The sequence below is a fragment of the Temnothorax americanus genome, unplaced genomic scaffold, assembly GCF_048541705.1.
Source record: "Temnothorax americanus isolate GAGA-0224 unplaced genomic scaffold, ASM4854170v1 Scaffold6, whole genome shotgun sequence".
In the NCBI taxonomy this organism is placed as follows: Eukaryota; Metazoa; Arthropoda; class Insecta; order Hymenoptera; family Formicidae; genus Temnothorax; species Temnothorax americanus.
In genome coordinates this window covers 6,131,412-6,150,252 of record NW_027509751.1, presented here as the reverse complement: position 1 = coordinate 6,150,252, position 18,841 = coordinate 6,131,412, and the positions used below count along the sequence as shown (strand labels likewise).

The 18,841-nt window shown below is 37.0% G+C and overlaps 2 long non-coding RNA genes across 3 annotated transcripts in view; one reads left to right on the top strand and one right to left on the bottom strand.

The window, feature by feature from the left end:
- The window catches only part of LOC143904989 (uncharacterized), a 72,672-nt gene extending 66,248 nt beyond the window's left edge, over positions 1-6,424 (top strand). Inside the window, exons 5-8 of one of the 2 annotated variants that reach the window (XR_013259090.1) lie at positions 311-466; positions 5,122-5,341; positions 5,484-5,668; positions 5,853-6,424. This is a non-coding gene — a long non-coding RNA (uncharacterized LOC143904989). The remainder of the gene's footprint in view (positions 1-310; positions 467-5,121; positions 5,342-5,483; positions 5,669-5,852) is intronic. The other variant, XR_013259091.1, reaches the window with a different exon arrangement.
- The window catches only part of LOC143904988 (uncharacterized), a 71,621-nt gene that overhangs the window by 16,693 nt on the left and 36,087 nt on the right, over positions 1-18,841 (bottom strand). The window lies entirely within an intron of this gene.

The window sequence follows — 18,841 nt, the reverse complement described above, 5'->3', positions numbered from 1 at the left end:
AATAGGCTTGATGAATTTTGTAACATTATATTAACGTTTATATACTTTTTTAAGATTGTACGATTTTAACAGTAACTCTGCTTTTTTAAGAAGAAAGTAATGAATGGTTAAAGTATTATGTTAATTATTTTTGTATAGACTATGTGTAGCATGTATAACATTTATTTCTTAAACAAAAAATTGCATTAACACACTATGCTTGAGTTTCTAATAATTAATACACTGAAATTTTGTACATTTGACGAATAACGTGATAGCTATTACAATGGAGATTGAAGGAAGTAGAATAAAATTTGTACATATGTTGCAGGTGACATGTATTTGCGGCAAAATACCGGTTCAGGTGCGCCAGGATTCAGCAGTAGTTCGACCAAGACTCCAGATTACACTGGGTACTCTGCATACAGTAATTACCCTGATACTTCTTAACCTCAGCGTTCGTATCAAGGAGGAGAAAATAGTCAAGGTGGGTATGCCGCCAGCGCTCCTAAACCCGGCCAGCAAGGCTTTGATTTCAAAAAGTGGCCCAACTCATGACCATTTTAATTAACTCGAATTGGAGAGATGCGCTGAATGGTTTGGCCTTGCTCGTGGGTTATTTCTTCATATTCAAGATAAACGCAAACTGTATGTTGATCGTGAAATCTGCGCTGTGACATGAGACATTCTTCTGTTGATTCACGTTTCTTATGCATTAGGAATGCCATTTAGAGGATACTTGTTATTTAGAGAAATTTGGCACTATGTATTTTTGTAGAAACCAGCCAATTAGAGAGTTACGATTAGTTGTACAATAAAATTTCGATAAAAAAGTCGCTAAGATCTGCAAACAAAATCGACGACAAAAAACGGAGTGTCTCTTGAGGAAGCAAAAGAAAAATGATATAACGAGATAATTGACGAGATAATTAAGTAAGACGATCACTCGATCACACAGGCTGACTACAGAGAATAGTGTAAAATATATAGAACATTTTAATATATGGTGTATGTATATCTATATCAATCTTTGACACACAGCAGCAGGATGCGATTTCTGCAGGCGTCCTTTTTTACTTTCATGTCATATCACATAGTAATATCTTAAATACGTATTTTTCTCAGTTCCTTTTTTCTCTTTTTTTTTGTTTACTGATACTGATTCCTTAAGGGGGAATGTGCAGTCAGAGGCGCAAAAAAAGAGGGATTTTCTCGAATTTTTTTCACGTAAACGTATTGACTTTTTTATCCAGAAACTTTTACATGATATTAATATATGTTTGACGAACTTTTTGTATTTTTTTTAGTAGAAAATAATAGTTATTATAATTGTGGCTAATATTTTTCAAAATTACATTTTCAAAGTCGGTGGACACGATATCTCAAAATCTACTGCACCGATCTTCTTGAAATTTTACACACTTCTTTTATACATATTAAGCTTCCGTGTGAACGAAGGATTTCGATAAAAATTGAATTTTGAATTTTTTAGAGAACTTTGAAGTTCGAGTCACGATTTTTACTAAAAGAAATTGACCATTTCATTTTTGTAAAACAAGTTTTAATTGTTGAAATTTTTTTTTGTCTACACGGAAGCTTAATATGTATAAAAGAAGTGTGTAAAATTTCAAAAATATCGGTGCAGTAGATTTTGAGATATCGTGTCCACCGACTTTGAAAATGTAGTTTTGAGAAATATTCGTCACAATTATAATAACTACTATTTTCTACTAAAAAAAATACAAAAAGTTCGTCAAACATATATTAATATCATGTAAAAGTTTCTGAATAAAAAAGTTAATACGTTTACGTAAAAAAAATTCGAGAAAATTCCTTTTTCTTTGCGCCTCTAACTGCATATTCCCCCTTAAATTAGTTTAGCAAGCTGCTTTCCTATTCTTCCAACGCTTTATTGGAAATGATATCAACGCGCGCGAAATGGGAGGGCACAAGGGTAAATGAAAACCCGAGACAATCATAAATATTTTTACAAATTGTATTGACATATTATTTGGGTCACGCGCGTGTTTCCGTTGTCGCGCGCGTAGTAATTTCGGCAAGTACGCCGCGCCACGCGCCACTCGCCCGGCCGCGCGTTGGAATGTAAGGGGTGGGGTGGGGTGGGGGACAGCAGTTCCCGTCAGGACACCGCGCGGTACGGCCGTGACGTCGCGACGCGGCGTGGATCTTTCCGACCTTCGATCGTAATCGTATATTTGGTCGCGAGCGAGCGTGATGTGTGTAACGTGGTGTGATGTGCGTGGTGTGCGCGACGCTTGCGGAGCCAGCGTTTTCTCGTCGCCGGCGCCGTGTCTCGCGCACGACGGTGGAATGTGGAATCCCTGGAATATCGATCCGCGATCGAGGCCGGCGTTCGCGCGCGAGACAATCTTACATCGAGGTACACGTCGGAGGCCGCCGAGTACCGTGCCTCGCTTTTCCTGGCTTTCCTGTAAGTACGCAACGCAACGCTTCATATTGCGCTCGCGAATACGATCGCCATGTCGACGTCGCGTCGTGCCGTCGAGAAGCTCGCGCGGTTTTCGTCGTGAGCGCGATATATACATCCGCCATGTTTTCCGTGCGTCGGTGCCGTTTTCCTGGGAAGACGCTCGTCGCGGTCGTTTTTTTCGGGTGACGCGGAACAAATATTTATACGCGAGCGTTACTTCTGTGGTAACTTACGATAATTCCTCCGCGTAAACGGGGATATGTAGAAACTTACGATAAATTCCTCCGCGTAAACGGGGATTTGTAGTAACTTACGATAATTTGATTCCACGTAAATGAGTTGCACTGTCGCGGTCTCGCCGCATGCTATGATGACATATCAAAGCGTACGAAGCAATAAACAATAGCCAAAGGCCCGTACTCTTAGCTCACTTTTATCACAAATGCGCACATTTAATATATAGTTTACGTTACATGTACTGTAGAATCTTAGAAATAAATACGCGCATTTATCGATAAAAGTGAACTGAGAAAACGGGCCGAAGTCTACTACGGCTTGCAGATTATATACCATTGTAAAAATTGGATGCAGGGATATAAATTTAGTTCACCCCCATCCCATTATTTTTTCCCTTTACATTGAAACATCTCTGAAATTGGTTCGACGCACATCTTAAGGAGGGTCCACATTATCGAGCCAAACCGCGAACCTAGTCCCGAACCGAATCTCGAGCAGAACTTGCAGACGATCCTCAATTCGAACTACATCGCCAACAGCGAACATGAGTTAAAACTTTTTGGAGTTAAATCTCGTATTGAAATTTATAATAAAATTTATATAAATTCTTAATACATGTATGCAAAATGCATATTTATATTTACAATCGTATTTTTTAACATTGCAATATATATATTATAAATTTATTGCGTATTTATCACAGGTTTAGAGTATGTTTATGCAATATTAATTCTAAATTTTGTTTTATGGTTTGAAAAGGAATTAAGTTTTGAATACAGAAAAATAATAAAAGCACATATACATATATTCACTCACCTCTTTTCCTGTTTCCATACTTTTTTTATTTTTGCTTTTTCTTTTTGCAGAGATGCCAATATAATGTCGTCATCTTTTTGTCACTATCACATGTCACTATCACATTCGAGTTCTTTACTTATTTCTTCTTATAAAAAAAGTATGAAAACAGGAAAAGACGACTAAATATGTGTATACATATGCGTGCTTTTATTATTTTCTTGTATTCAAAGCTTAATTCCTTTTCAAACCATAAAACTATATATTTAGAGTGGTTACAACTATATTTAATATTGCATAAACACATACTCTAAATCTATGATAAATACGCAATAAATTTATAATATATATTGCAACGTTAAAAATACGATTGTAAATATAAATATGCATTTTTTTAATTGTTATAATGTTCGGGATTTTTAGCGTCCCGTACATAATAATCTTTTCTGCTCATAATCACTAATTAATTTTAAACATTTTTATCAGACCATTCCATTTTGTCTATCAGTAGACGTGTAGACTGCACATACGTGGATAGAATCAAATACAGCGACTGGGCAATTACTCACGTTTTCTTTCATCGTTCATTTTTTGTTTTTGTCATTATTTGTCTAGCTCGAAGCTTAACTACCAGTCTACCACCCGACAAAGCGTGTAATCTGATCATAAATAGCATCTTTTGATGTTTCGTCGAAATACCGACTTTTGGTGGGACACTGCGAGCCAAACCGCGTATCATCAAAATCCTTGTAAATTCGTGGGGTGAGTACGCGATGGTTCGCACTGATGTTCGATTCGAGGTTCGCGAGCCTCGCGCGAGCCCGTTGGCTCGACAATGTGGACGCATGATTGGCTCGCGACGAAGTTCGGCTCGCGGTTCGGCTCGATAATGTGGACGCATGATCGGTTCGCGGCGAAGTTCGGCTCGCGGTTCTGCTCGATAATGTGGACCCTGCTTTTTAGAGGGTGACAAACGTTTCTTGCTGTTTCTGCGTCACACACGTTACTTTCTTTTTGCGTCATGCCGGAAATCCGACTGAAGGTGATTAACGGCAAATCGGGAAAAATATGCGAAGACGAATGTTTTACTTCGTGGTGTTTGCTAACATCAAGAAGATCACCATTAAGAAGTTAATATAATTATGTCTTGCTCAATTTAGAAATTAATTGGATCTGAAAATTAAATAATTTCTTTTCGCACGAGCCAAAATAATTAATAAGATATTTTATTTTTTCTATTATATGCAAAATGAAGATAAACCTCGAATAATATACGACGCGCCGGTTCAACGTACGGAAAACTGTGCGAAATGTTTATTTAATACATGTGCTTCGCGGAATTTAATACGGATACCGAGGCATATATATAATGTATTCTATGATATTGACTTTCGTTTACGTTTTTTTCGGACGATCGGTCTCGATTTTCTCACGCGTCAACTTGACTCGCGTCTCGCGGCTATCAGAATGACGAAGTTACCGTCGTTTTTCGAAATATAGATAAAGGATACGAGCGGATCCTATTAACGATCTATTAACGTTGCAGTTTATTAACGTTTAAAATTGTATTTATAATCATAGTCATTTATAGTCTTGATATATTTGGCGATTATGGGGGATAGACACAATGTTTATAAATTGATGATTTATGATTACAGGCAAGCATAATCATCTGACGAGCAGCAAGTGTAGCGTCCAGTGGCGTCCACGCAACGCGACGCGACACAGTTGCTCCTGGCGAGTGAAGTTAGCCGCGTGATTTACGAACGTCTCTCCGCCATTTTAGACTCGCTCATCGCGTCTACCCGATGCGGAACATCATGGGCTGACGAGCGTCGAGCGATCTGCGACGTAATTCTTCCATCGTCGTGTGATAAAGTAAGAGCTACAAATTATGTATTATGCATGCAGAAGACTTTTACATATTTTTTTAATATCATCTTTTTTATGCGTATAATTTGAGCATATAATTAGATTTATTAGATTTATTATATAGATTTTTGGTTGTACTTTTTCTCAGATTACATGAGAGAGATGCTGGTATCGGTGCAGCGAGTAGTACTGTAGTTGTGTCAGCTGGATTTTCGCTCGCGAACGTCGCCGCGTCGTGAGTGAGTGCGTCGATAGAGATGCGACACCGGATGAGGACCACGGAGAGGAGGAGGAGGTCTGGGAGGCATCAGGTGACGGCGGAGCAACCGTGGGGTGAGTACTTGCGTGTTATTTGTTTATTATTTTGCTGTCCTGTGGCGGATTCTGCCACTTTCTTAAGCGTGACGTGCGTCGCTCTTACATTTATACTCGAATCATTAATTCATTACTCGTACAATACAAGTATCGCGTATCTTGGGCACTGCACGGCTTTAATGTAAAAATATTTCTGTTACAGATCAACGCAGGGTTACAACTTATATAACTCCGCTGTTGCGCATCGGCCGGTGAGTGATTTTTTTTATTTCAACGCGAATTAAAATCAAAGATAGGTAAAAATATTTTTTTTAAATTATATTTTTATCTTTGATTTTAAGGCTGCCATGCGTACTCGTAATTTTGTTCGTAAATTTTTTTAAATTTGATACGATATGTTTCGGTTCCGATTTCGGTTTTCAAGCTAACAAAAGTATCGGTATTGCGCAAATTACAGTTTTTTTCCGGTTCCGGTTCATGAAATTTTTTTTTAAATTTATATTAAATTAAATTGTTTACATACGCACATACTACGCGTGTGGATATATACTTGTCAAAAATTTTTAGCGATTTATATCGAATATTATACAGCAGCCAGACAAATTTGCGGGTGTTTGACTCTCAGGTAAACGAGACTTCTCTCCCCTTGTTTTTATGTAAACGGCAGTTGCGATATCGAAGTTTCCTAGTATTTTTTTTAAATATTTATCCCGCGAAAGACGGTTCTCTGGAGATCTTCTAGCCAGTTTCTGATCTCGTGTATGTACTCCGACAGCAGTGAGTCTCGAGATAAAATCTGTCGTGCGAATTTCACGCTTCAATTTTAATTTGGTGAATTGCATCGGCTTTAATTCAAAATTAAAATTTGATTCGTGAATTACATTAACTTTAATTCACAAATCAATATTGAATTCCGATTTACAAGGCTTTAATTTACAAATCAATATTAATTTGTGAATTGAAACTAAGGTAAATCATAATTACATAGTGTATTATTTTGTGTATATATATATATATATATATACACACTTTTTAAAATAATTTTTTTATCTTTGCGGTAATGTAACTTTTTTTGCGGTAATAATGCAGGGGCTCCAGGACCATTCGCGATGGCCATTTGCCTTGATTGTTATACATCTCGTAACGTAACTGACGAGAGAAGAGAAAGACACCGGTTGTTTATAACGCCACGTTGAACCGTGAATTTTTACTATTTTTCCATATTTTTTAAATTTATTTGATATTTTGTTAAACTGAGATTGAGACACTTCTCAATTTGTTTTCTAGAGAAACATACTTAGTCTCTATTGATAATTCTATAAATTACATTTTTTTTAACAGCTCTCTGTAAGTATTCTTGCTGCGTTCTCAAAAGTCAATCGTTTGCAAAATATTTCCTCGCACATTACTTTTAGCTTTGTTAATTTATATTTTTCAGCTGTGAATAATAGTTCCGTGATTTTCTCTACCTTCTCTAATTTATGTCCTCAATTTTCACGCAATTTGTTCGATTTTCTGACATTTCGCTGTTTAGCATAGTCGAGAAGACGGTTTTGAAAGATTAGCGCAAAATTGATGCGTTCTCAACGGTCAACCGCGTGCAAAACATTTTCTCGTACATTACTTTTAGCTGTGTTAATTTATATTTTTTAGCTGCGAATAATAGCTCCGTGATCTTCTCAACCTTCTCCAATTTATGTTTTTAATTTTCACGCAATTCGTTCGATTTTCCGACGTTTCGCTGTTTATCATATATAGTCGAGAAAACGGTTAAACAAATTATGAAAGATTAGGGCAAAATTGATGCGTTACAGAAAATAAATTAGTAATCAATTCTTATTGTATAAATATCGCGTTACGGCATGGTGAACGAGATCGCTACTTGTCGCGGCAAGGTTTAGAAGAGTATATGTATAGCGTTTGTGATCTAATCGATTGTCTATGATCAATTATATATAATTGATTGTCTTAATCTCCCATGTTTGGGAAGTGAGATTACTTTGGCCAATTTTAAAATTTTATTTTCTGTTAAAGGCTAGATTATTATCAAGTCCTGTATGGTTTATTAATCGTTTTCCTGGCAATGCTATTGATATTTCACTTATGTCTAAGAGTGGTGTAGTGTGTTTCTTCGAGAGGTACCGGAAAATTATCTATGTGTTTATGTTCTCTGTTGAAATCCTGTTAAGTACAATACTTTTTTTTAAGTTTATTTGCTATTTCGTTAAACTGATTGAGACACTTCTCAATTCGCTTTCTAGAGAAACAAACCTAGTCTCTATTATGTGACTTTAACAAATCAAGAAAATAAGTCGCCACATTTTCTTTAAATTTTATTAAAATTACACATGCACACATGTCATGCAGTTTTATCTAATTCCTATTAAATCATCTGGAAAATCTTGGGGGGGAAAAAAAAATAAGTACATTAATTTGGAAATTTCATGGAAATATAAATCACTTTTTATTTTTTATAAAACCTTATCTCGTTCTTAGGTAACCGCATCCGCTCGTAGTCGTCAAATTTCGCTCGGCTCAAGTTTGTTCGCTGACATAGCTTTTATTACAATTTATTTCCAAAAGTGTGCTGAGTACAATTCCGAAGAGGAGTAACACTCGCTTGAGCGCTCGCGCAGAAATTATAAGTACTTGTTCTCCGATGCGGCCGAATCGTTCGGCCGCAAATAACGCAGCGAACGACCGCGACGACGCATCCGCGCGAGCTGTAACGAGCGTAATCTATCGGAAACGCGGTCGGCATGCGCGTTGCGGAATAAAATACTTTAAAACGAACTTCGAATGGTTCGTGAAATCGCTCCTCTGAGCGTCAGCGCGACGAGCCGAAAGCATAACGATCACAATGGAACGGAAGTACGCGTCACGTACGTGCAATCGGCCGCGCCTCCGCGCGTCGTTCGCGTCTGTGCACCCGCGAGAGGATTTATTCGCGAGCATAGCAGCTTATGAAGGTCTTCCACAACCGCGAGGGCGACGAGTAAGGGAGTAGCGGGGGTAAGAATATCTCTCCGTTGAATAAAGTTTTAACTAGTAGCTCGGGGTGGTCGGAAACTTCGGTGGAGCATATTCGAGAAAATGGCTCGTTAAAAGAGTGAGGCGGCGCCGAATCAGGAAGCGGCGCACGATAGGAACAGAGAGTCAGGATATGCGGTTGGAGAGGAATGGGTGGTAGTAGATTGCGCGGGGTCCTCGGAGTCATAAGAGGTGGGGGAAAGATAGCGAGTTAAGCATGCAAATGCTTACACAAAATGTAACGTCGATGTCGCCGCATAACCGTCGCCGGTTACGCTCCCGCGGTCCTATCCGTATCACCTCTTTTCCCCCCCTCGCTCTCAAGAGCGCCTCCGGTAAACTGATGCTCGGGCTGTACTCAACGATACGGGAGCAATACAAATTGCAATGTTGCATACATAATATATAGGTATGACTGTGAACGATCTTGAAGAAACACCGACTCTCGAGGATCTATGTCGAAGGATCCTTATTCGGAAACTGCTGTCCGAGAATGTCCGTCTATTCTGCTGTCCATCCATACATCGTCGACAAATTGCCACGGATTAATATATTTTCCTGTTTTGAGTTTCTCCATAATTTTACCTGTTAATTCATCTTGTCGCCAAATCCGGTTGTTTAGTGTTTCCCATGTTAAAATAAGTACCCGTTTAAGCTCATCGCGGTTAAACCGGTACTTGTTTGTCCCACGGAATTTTTTGTTGTTGTAACGGATATTTTCGACTATTCTCTCCTTGATAAGAAACGTTGACGATAAATAGCGCTGACTCCTTAATTTTTTAATGTGGAATATTTCTGCATTTAATTAAACGTACTGGGCGCCGTCGGTCTCGCGGCCGTAAGGGCGTCGAGTTTCCTGAGTGCTGCTTGTTATAAAGCACGCCTTTTATTCTTGGCGTTCCTCTCCAATTCCGCGCGCCCCTCGCTTTCTCGCACTACCCTGTTCTTTCAGCTTTGTCTCTTTTTGCCTCGAGCACTCAGTGGCCACACCCGACCCCATTCCCTCCATGGGCTTTAACTCGTCAAAGCTAATAATTAATTAGTACTATAACTCTTTTCTGACAATCATTTTATGTCTACTAATACGATGACAAAAAGAGTGTCGAGCGTAAAGAGCTCGCTCGTTGTCCACGCTGTCAAAGAATCTTCGTACCAGTTGAGAGGAGGAATTACGCCTGTACTAATTAATTATTAGATTTCATAGTACTCTAAGGAAGCGACGGAGTCTGATTTTTGCTCATACGTGAGATCTTTTTATCAAGGTCCGCTTATCTTTAGAGACTCCATAAGAATTTCTATATGTTTTACAGAGGCATTAAATTTTTCCATTGGCAATAATACATTTGGTTTTAAAAATCTTGTTTTGAGTTTCGTTGCAATATGAACTGTATCTTTGTATTGTTACCACTTGTGTTAGGCTCACAATAGAACCTAATAAGTAGTGCGATATATTTCTTTATCACGAAATAAAAAAAAAATAATATCAAAATAAGCATTTTCCGCATGCATATAAAAAATAAACTAATTTTTCAAACAACATATACAATATATCGCTATCCTTTTGAAATTATAAAGAAAATAAATCAAGATTCAGCTATGCGCCGTTAATCTCAGCGGTTTATTCCACGCTTGGGATCTCTAGTAATTCGCTTTCCGCGATAAACTGGGCTGTATCGATTCGTCGTTGACGGTTCGCACCGGGACCTCTTGGACGCGTCGATCCTGCTGCTTCTACCGCTGGTCATCTTTCTGGATCGATATCGCCGGTGGATCTATTTCCGTCGGTGATGCCTCAATCGCACCATAATCGTGATCCATCGTACCATGGATCACACTTTGCTCAGCCACCTGTCGCTGCGTTGACTCGTCCGCGTTCGAGCTTTTTCCTACGTCTGCTCGCTCGATGCTGGAACGTAGGTCGAAGTTAGTTTATGACATTTTTACGAGACAAAAATATAGCACACTATCGCAAAGGAATATTAGCACCTTTTTACAATTACAACCGTTTTCGGACTATTATTTCAAAATATTCCAAGTCCCTTTTTACAGTTTATACCGTTTTGAAAGTGGACAGTAGATTCTGGTCTGTAGTTTTGACTGAAAAAAGTTTAATTATAGGAGTACTTTTTACTTGCTTTTAATTTTTTTTTGAACTGTTAACTTGTTGTTGGCTTTTGCACTTCTTTTTTTATTTTTGCAAATAATTGATTTATTTTTATGACTATCAATACCAATATCATTTCTCATTGAACTCTCTCGCTCTAATACGTGTGGCGATAAGATAAAGTAATATTTCAGAAATGCAAAGAATGCGTAGAATAAGTTACTTCGTGGTATCATCCACTGTGACGCTTGTATAAATTAGAAAATTTGAACATGGAATAGAGTGCTGGTCCCATTTATGAAAGAACAGTTTTATTCAACGAGGGTAATCTTGTAATCTTTCGACATAGGTCAGGGTTGAAAAAAAGCTGCCAGCCCGAAGAAGGCGGATTAGGAGAAATTTGGAAAAAAAATGAAGCCGGATTACGAATCTCTAGCAAGAAGATTGGCGCTCATCATCCGCTCTGTTAGTCTCATTCCGGCCGATTTGTCGAGACGATTAATATATCCTAATCTTTTTCTTGGTTTCGCCATTTTTTATCTTACTCTTTCTTTCTTTCTCTCCCTTTCTCTCTCTCTTTCCCTCTCTCTCCCTCTCTCTCTCCTAGTTCTTTTACAATGTAGGGATCTTTGTTCGAATTCCGTCGTCGCGCTCCCTGTTATTAGGGGCAATTTGACTAACGCTTTCGAAATCGGCGGCTCATAATTTGCGGTCGGGCCCATTTGCAACTTTAACAAGGCGAGGCCCTCGGGCTTTTTTCTGCGCGACAATTAAGGCGTAGTTACCGCGCGCGGAGCAAGAACTAACGCCTTTTGAAAACAGTTTAAAAGTTACTAAGCTTTCGTAACTCGAATTAACGTTTCGTTTTCGCGTAGCTCGCCATGGCGAGCCACCCGCTTCGCGCGATGTCCCGTGATTTCGTTGCGCACCTCTGCGCGCTCGCGGAATCGAGTTTGCCGATATTTGAGTATGTTAGGTAAGCATAATTTATTTAGAGTAAAACGTTCATTTATTTGATTCATTGAGAATTCGTACGTGCTTTTCGGAATGTAATGAGTTTCTTTTTGAGTCCTTGGAATGGTTACGTTAATAGCGTACACAGTTAAGTTAGAACAAACGAGAATAGTTTTAGTCTTGAAATTTTCTCGAAAGCTTTGGCCTCGTTCCATGAGATACTCTGCAACGTGACGCCCGTTCCTCTTTCCGTCACGGAAATCCGCAGTTTTTTGAACGTCAACTTAAGTCTCTGAGCCATTACGTAACTAATTTTAGCTATTCTCGATACTGTATTTTGTTAACAATCGTATACGTTAACAAATACGTATGGTTATCTGTTGTGTTATAATATGTTATTGATACTAACAATTTTGAGCGAGGGTCGTTTATTTTTGCCTTTTGAATTACTTATAAAACGATATGAGCCGATGGTCTAGACATAATCATTCTGCTTAACACGGGGACACTTCGCACAGTTTTTCCAATTTGTAATGCTTTTCGTGCCATGGCGATCGCGCCGTCCTTTCATTAGCGAGAGTAATTTCATCCTGCAACAAGTAAAAGTCGTATTAGCATTTAATGTCCGAAAGATAACAGTATCGTAACAATTTCAATTCAATATTCAGGAAATTTTCCTTGCATGCTAATTAACTTCGGCATTGATTCTTTAATGCGAATCTTTCCTTATCACAATAAGAAGAACCTATAACTGATGCAATTCAATTTTATTTTATCTCGTTATAAAAAAAAGAGAGTTTTATTCAACATTATTATGTATATAGTAAATTGAAACTTTACTAAAATTTTATTTTAGTTTTGTTGATTTAACCTTTTTCTTCTCTGTGTGAAATAAAATATGTATAAAATTGCAATACTTGGTTGCACTACATTCTTTACGTGTTGTTTTTAAAATATTTTTTAAATATTTTATATGATAATATATATTTAAATGCATCAATAATTTTACAATATCTTATTTATAATGATAATATTTATGAGAACGCTAATTTGTTTAGCTTTCAAAATCCGGATAATCTTGCCGTTATATTATTACAGAGAAATAGAGTGCCCATCGTGTACGTTTCCTTCTCATTATTCTTATTTAGCTCAGAGCGCTTTCCGCTTCTCCGAATATTTCCACTTTATTCTTTGAATTTTGTTCGTAGATTTCCCTGGTAGCCTTTCGGCGATTAGAGATCTGGGATTAGTTAGTAATGTCGAAAGGAGCCCTTCGGCGTCGAATCGCTTTTAACTACTGAGTGAGGGCGATTTTAAACTGAGAGTTCTTTTATCGAAATCGTTTTTAATGTCTGAATCCAAGTGGTGTCTCGTAGATGCTATTTCATTACAGCAAATGCATTACGTGAATACAATGTGGACAATATATTTCTTTTTTAGTTATCTTTGAATACATTTTCTTTGAATTAGATTATTAACTTTTTTTACATACCTACCTTATTTTATTTTAAATGTATGGTATATTGGTAGATCATAAATTTATCAAATTAAAGAAATATTTTATAGTCTCATTACTCGTTTACTCGATAATTGTTTACTTAATTGTTATTTCTAAAAGAATAAAAATTTGTTCGTCCATAATTTTAGTAATTTTATGGATATAAAGCAAAGAAGAAAAGAAATTGATTATCTAAATAATTAATTCCATATATGGAACATATTTGGCTTTCTTCGCCGATTTTCTAGTCTCGTGCTTAGTAATTATCTGCGTTGTTTCCATTGATGTTATGACAGGTTTGTTGTACTTTCTTTTCGTTGTCTTCGACGTTGATTGGCTGTCTCGGTGATGTTCTTAATCATTGTTCGTGTTTGATCTAAATTAATGATATAACTGAAATGAATTTTTTTCACATCTTTCTCTCTCTCTCTTCACTATACTGCAACAATACGATATATTTCACTACAGGATTATTGTTACAATTGTGATTTTCATAGATTTTTGGAAGTAGCAGGTTGGCGAGAATAAATTTATTCTGAGAAAACCAAAGGCAATTGTATGTTTTAGCCAAGTACGAGATGCTATAAGATTTAAAATAACAATATTAATGCGGATTTTATTCGCATTTTACTGGAAAAGCTGCAAATCAAACAACTACATCTCAGTTTGTTGAAGAGTGAAGCCCCTTTCATTTCCATATCAACTCAACCGCAAGACGAGGGCGTTTCGAAAACAAAGTTCAGAGTTTGCTCCTCAGCTTTTCTCGCTTGATTTCGTGGAAGCGTGCACCGAGTTTGTTTATAAAAATTGAAATTGTTGTTAAGCTCTGTCTACACATCCGAAAGTTGGAGACTTCCGTAATTGACGAGTTCTTCAAAGACAAATCTTTGTCTTCTTCGCTTGATTTTGTAGTCTAATTATCGCGAGCACTCGTAGATACATAAGAATTAAAATCTATTGCTAGAAATATCTTGCGTTTCTCAAAGTAACTTCTCTTTGCTCTCTCGATGAATCGTTATCTAGTTTCGTGTGGTAACGTACTTTCGACGACAGTTTGTAACAAGCCATAAATAAAGGATAGCAGCAGGCTTTCTTTGACCCATCCATTCTTTCTGCTGGCCCGTTTCCAACAAAATTCATTTTTATCGCTTTGTGGACGTGAGTATACGTGTCGAGTTAGCGCATTGGCGGCATTGGTGATGTCTGAGGACAGTAGCAAACTCTTAACTGAGCTAAGTTTGTGGTGCAAAGTCCTGCCACGGCGTGACTCGAGTTCTCTCACGTCGTCGAAAATTGTTCTTCGGAAAATTTGTACCTTTTGGACGTCGGTGAACGTTGGCTGAGTAAACGAGACACGAGAGTAACATCTAATATCAAACGGCAGAAGACAACAAGCGAGCAAAAAAAATGTAATTATTCGTTGTAAGAGCTTCATGTATTTAATTATACTGTTAGTTTTTGACAAATATACTATATAATGCTACTTTTAATATTTCATTATCCTTGCTGTTAGTCTTTTGTATAAGTAGCATTATAGTTTTATATCTATATGTTTTTAATTTTTTATAAAGCCAAAATATTAAGTGTTATTTCTGTTTTCAGATGCTTCTATTAAACATTTTTTTAAAACTATTAAAATTAAAAAACGTCGCAAACGTTACCCTTGTCACAAATCTCGAAGACATCTTGATCTTAAGAAAACTTTGTCGCACACAGCAATTCACTATTATACATCGTGATTAATATCGCGCGAACCGTTTATTATCACGAGATCACATTATTTTCTTAAATGTGTGTTGATTATATCTACTAAATTTTTATAACATTAGTTCTATCTAAAAATGCGGTTGTATTAATGAAAGTAGCAAATTTGGCTGTTCTAATTTTTTCTTGCAAAAAATAAAAAGGAACGGTAACCATGTGATGTGATCGGTTAGATGGAAAAAGGGTAGATTCGCAGCAAGTAGATTAGTGAAAAATTGTTGATACCATCTGTGAGTTGCCGTAAGAGAACATGTTTTTGCATTATTCCCTCCTCATGTCATTGGATCCAATTTGCTTTACATAGTTGCAACCTGACGTAAAATTGCTTCAAGGACCTGGTTTTTTTGCTCGTGGCGTTGTTACTTTTTTTTCCTTAACCTTCCATTTTCTCCTTCGTATAACCGGTTACATCCTCGGGAGTAAAGTACGTTTTTCCTCGTATTCGATTTTCCTTACTGTACCCGTTCGCCGCTTCTGTTCTCGCATCGTTTATTAAATAATATCTACTTCGTCGAATATCGTGAAATACGTGTAGATTGAATATCTGATCCAATCCATCTCGCTATCGGGAACAAGCGCTTTTGCGGAATGAAAAGGTATACGTACTGGATGAGCAGTTTCAACAAGCTTTTAATCCTTGACCTCGACAACAGCAGACAATATCGAACAAATTGAATAATAATAGCTTTGAGTATTGAAATAGTACATATATGGAAATAGTACATGGTTTTCAGTTCTCAGTAAATGGAGAGACAGAACGAGAAAAATGTGCGATGTTTATACAAACAAACTGCAATAAGATTATTTTCCTTTTTTTTTTCTGTCACGACGAGGTGGTTTGAAATTGCTCCGGGAGTTTGACCCGGAAGAACTTCCGGATTAACTGTCATTACGGCTGTTATTTGTGCAATGGAGGGCAATTTTCCCGAATTAATCCACGTTTTAAAAATATTAACACGATTTGTTTTTCTGCTTCCGTCCACTGACGCTTTTCAGTCGATACACAGGCATTTTCAGGCTCTTTTCTTCGGTAATTATTTACAAAAAGACCCCACTCGTTAATGACCTTGATCTTGACATATGTTGTCAAGGTCACCTTTCTGAGTGACTTTCAGAAGGTTTTAGCTGGCGGTCGTTTTTTATTAAAAAGTTATTTTTAATAATCGCTGTTACATTTGTATAATAGTCATAATTAATTATAGTCTGTTATAGTTTAATGCGATACAGTTTTACAGAAGCATTAAACTTTATTAATTTTACACAGTTTGCAGTTTATAAATTTGATGCTTTCAAAACAGCAATGCAATTGTTGCATCATTTTTGAATAATGAAGAACTCATTTCGCTACTTATTAAACATTGTTAGGGGCAATGCTTCAAAAAAAGGCAACAGAACATGTTTACATTAGTAATACGTACACTTGCAACTCGTGCAACAGGCATTTCGTGCTGAACTTTGCCTTTTCTAATGTCGAAAATTTATATCCTTTTTTTTGCCCATGTTAGAAATGGCTCACGGCCATCCATTAGCTCACATTCGATTGTAGGATCGGGATCTTTGATCTGAAAATTTATTTATTTCTGTTTTTTTGGTTTGAATATTTATGGTGGTCGTAAAACATGGTTACATGAATACGGAAATATGATTATAATATCCTAATATAATTGGACCACCCAGCGATTGTGACGAAAATTTCAATGTAAATTTCATGATTATAATATCCAAAAACATTAAAGAATGTCGGAGATATTTATTTTTAAAATCCATGAATTATACGCGCTTCCACATACATACACATCTGATTTTCAATAATGATCAGTTTAATATTCTATTAAAATATTGTACGATAATTATATATGGAATACTCTATATAACAGTTTCTTCACATTTTTTTGGTCTATAGACTCTATAGATTTCTCGATTTTATTATCTATTTTCCTAATGACAAAAATAACTTTGTGTAGTAGGTATAATATGTTATCGGAAATCATGAAGGATTTTCCGATAATTAATACGTTCCTAATCCGCTGTCTCATATATGGATCGGGATAATTTATTTTGCGCGTTAAAAATAAAGATTCTAAGATGCATCGGAAAGAAAAAAAAAATACGTTCTTAATATTAAAAAAAGAAGATAAAGTACCTATTTTTTTTCTCCTTTTCTTTTACGCCATTGCCGTCTTTTATTTAGTTTATTCGCATATGAACTGTTAAGTTTCTGAAATGCAAATCAACGAATAAATCTAATTTTCTATTCTATTTTATGCGAAATAAAATAGGGAAATTCCGGAGGTATCTGTTAAATGTTTCGCGAAATCCGATGCATAAATCACTTCGTTCTCAATTGCGTCAAATTAATCTTTTTTTGATACTCCTATATACTTTGTTGTTCCGTTCCTGGTTTTTGTTACGTGTGATTAGCTCTTCGTTAAAATCAGCCACGAAGGCAATATTTCGCAGCGGCAACGAAACAATTGTTAAAGACGTCATCCGGTCGGGTACGAAAAAGATGCCGTGAAAAACTGCAGTTGTTTTCTGCGGGCGCGATCATTTTCTGTGGGTATCGACCTGAGATGGGGGCAAAAGTGTGCCAGAGTAATTTTCTTGGACGTTGTTTTACACGATTCTAACAAGACTGGTCTCAGCTTAAATTTCTCTCCTACTCGGAGCTGAGTTTTCGCAAAGGACCAGTTCATCGTGCTCCTAATTTCGTTTGCCCGGCCGGGATTACGGTGACTTTAACCCGAGAAATTCTTGAGATGCGGCGCATTGCTCGCGCACGCTTGCGCGCTTCTCGTGATTTTTCTCGTTTCTACGCTGAGAGCACTTCTCGGACCATCCTCTTTTCTATACTGCCGGAACTTTCTGAGGTTCTTTCGCTTCGTTTTCTTTTTTCCTTCTTGCAAAAAGAAAACTGTAAGACGGCAGGCAAGATAAACTTTGCGCGCGAAACCTGCGGGTTTTCCGTCAAAGGCGAGGACGAACGGGGTTAAATAGGCGCCTCTTACATAATATAACGCTAGATGGATCGACGTTTTTTTTTGTGACTGATTGCAATTCTTTAATCTATTAAGAGCTGAGCGAATAAAATTGCTATTTAAGCATCGTTGCGACACAACTAAAAAAGCGTAATGAATATTTGGATGTAGGCAGACTGCTTAATTCGAACAAATTAAAGTATTTTAAAAATTCTTTTAACATTGAAGCTTTGTTTAAGTAAAGATTAGTAAGTAAAGTTAAAATTCAATAAAAAATGTGAAACATTGCTGCGACGAAAGCAAGGGGGAAAATATAAAAGTACAACTGCAGTTTTGCACAAGAATCTCACTTACTCTTAAATATTCTACATTTGCAATTTTTTTATTATTTAAAAGTTGTTAGGACATCTCCAACATTTTTATTAATGGAAGTCAATTATGAATTGTAACTCGAAAAATCCAAGACGAAAAAAAGGCTTGAAGCATATTTCGTCCATGCTATAAGAACACATGATAATTACATATAAAATTATCCCATCACTTTGCAAAGTATTAACTTCGTTTGGATGCAAATTCATTTAAAAGAGACAAGTTATTTTTTGTCGATGCATTCAACAGCGAAATCCTGCCCGAGGAAACTCCCGTGAAATTAATAAAACAGTTAAAAATCGCATCGGACACGTTTATTCCGGCGTAGTATAGCTGTCCTTATTAACGGCGGATATTTAAATCACCCGGCACGTTACTGTGTAAGTATGAGTGCCGCGTATAAACCGACTTACAGCGTAATATAGCTCGCCGCAGAGTGAATTATATTTCATTTATGCGCGTTAGGATTAGCGGCCATTAGTCAATGTTATATC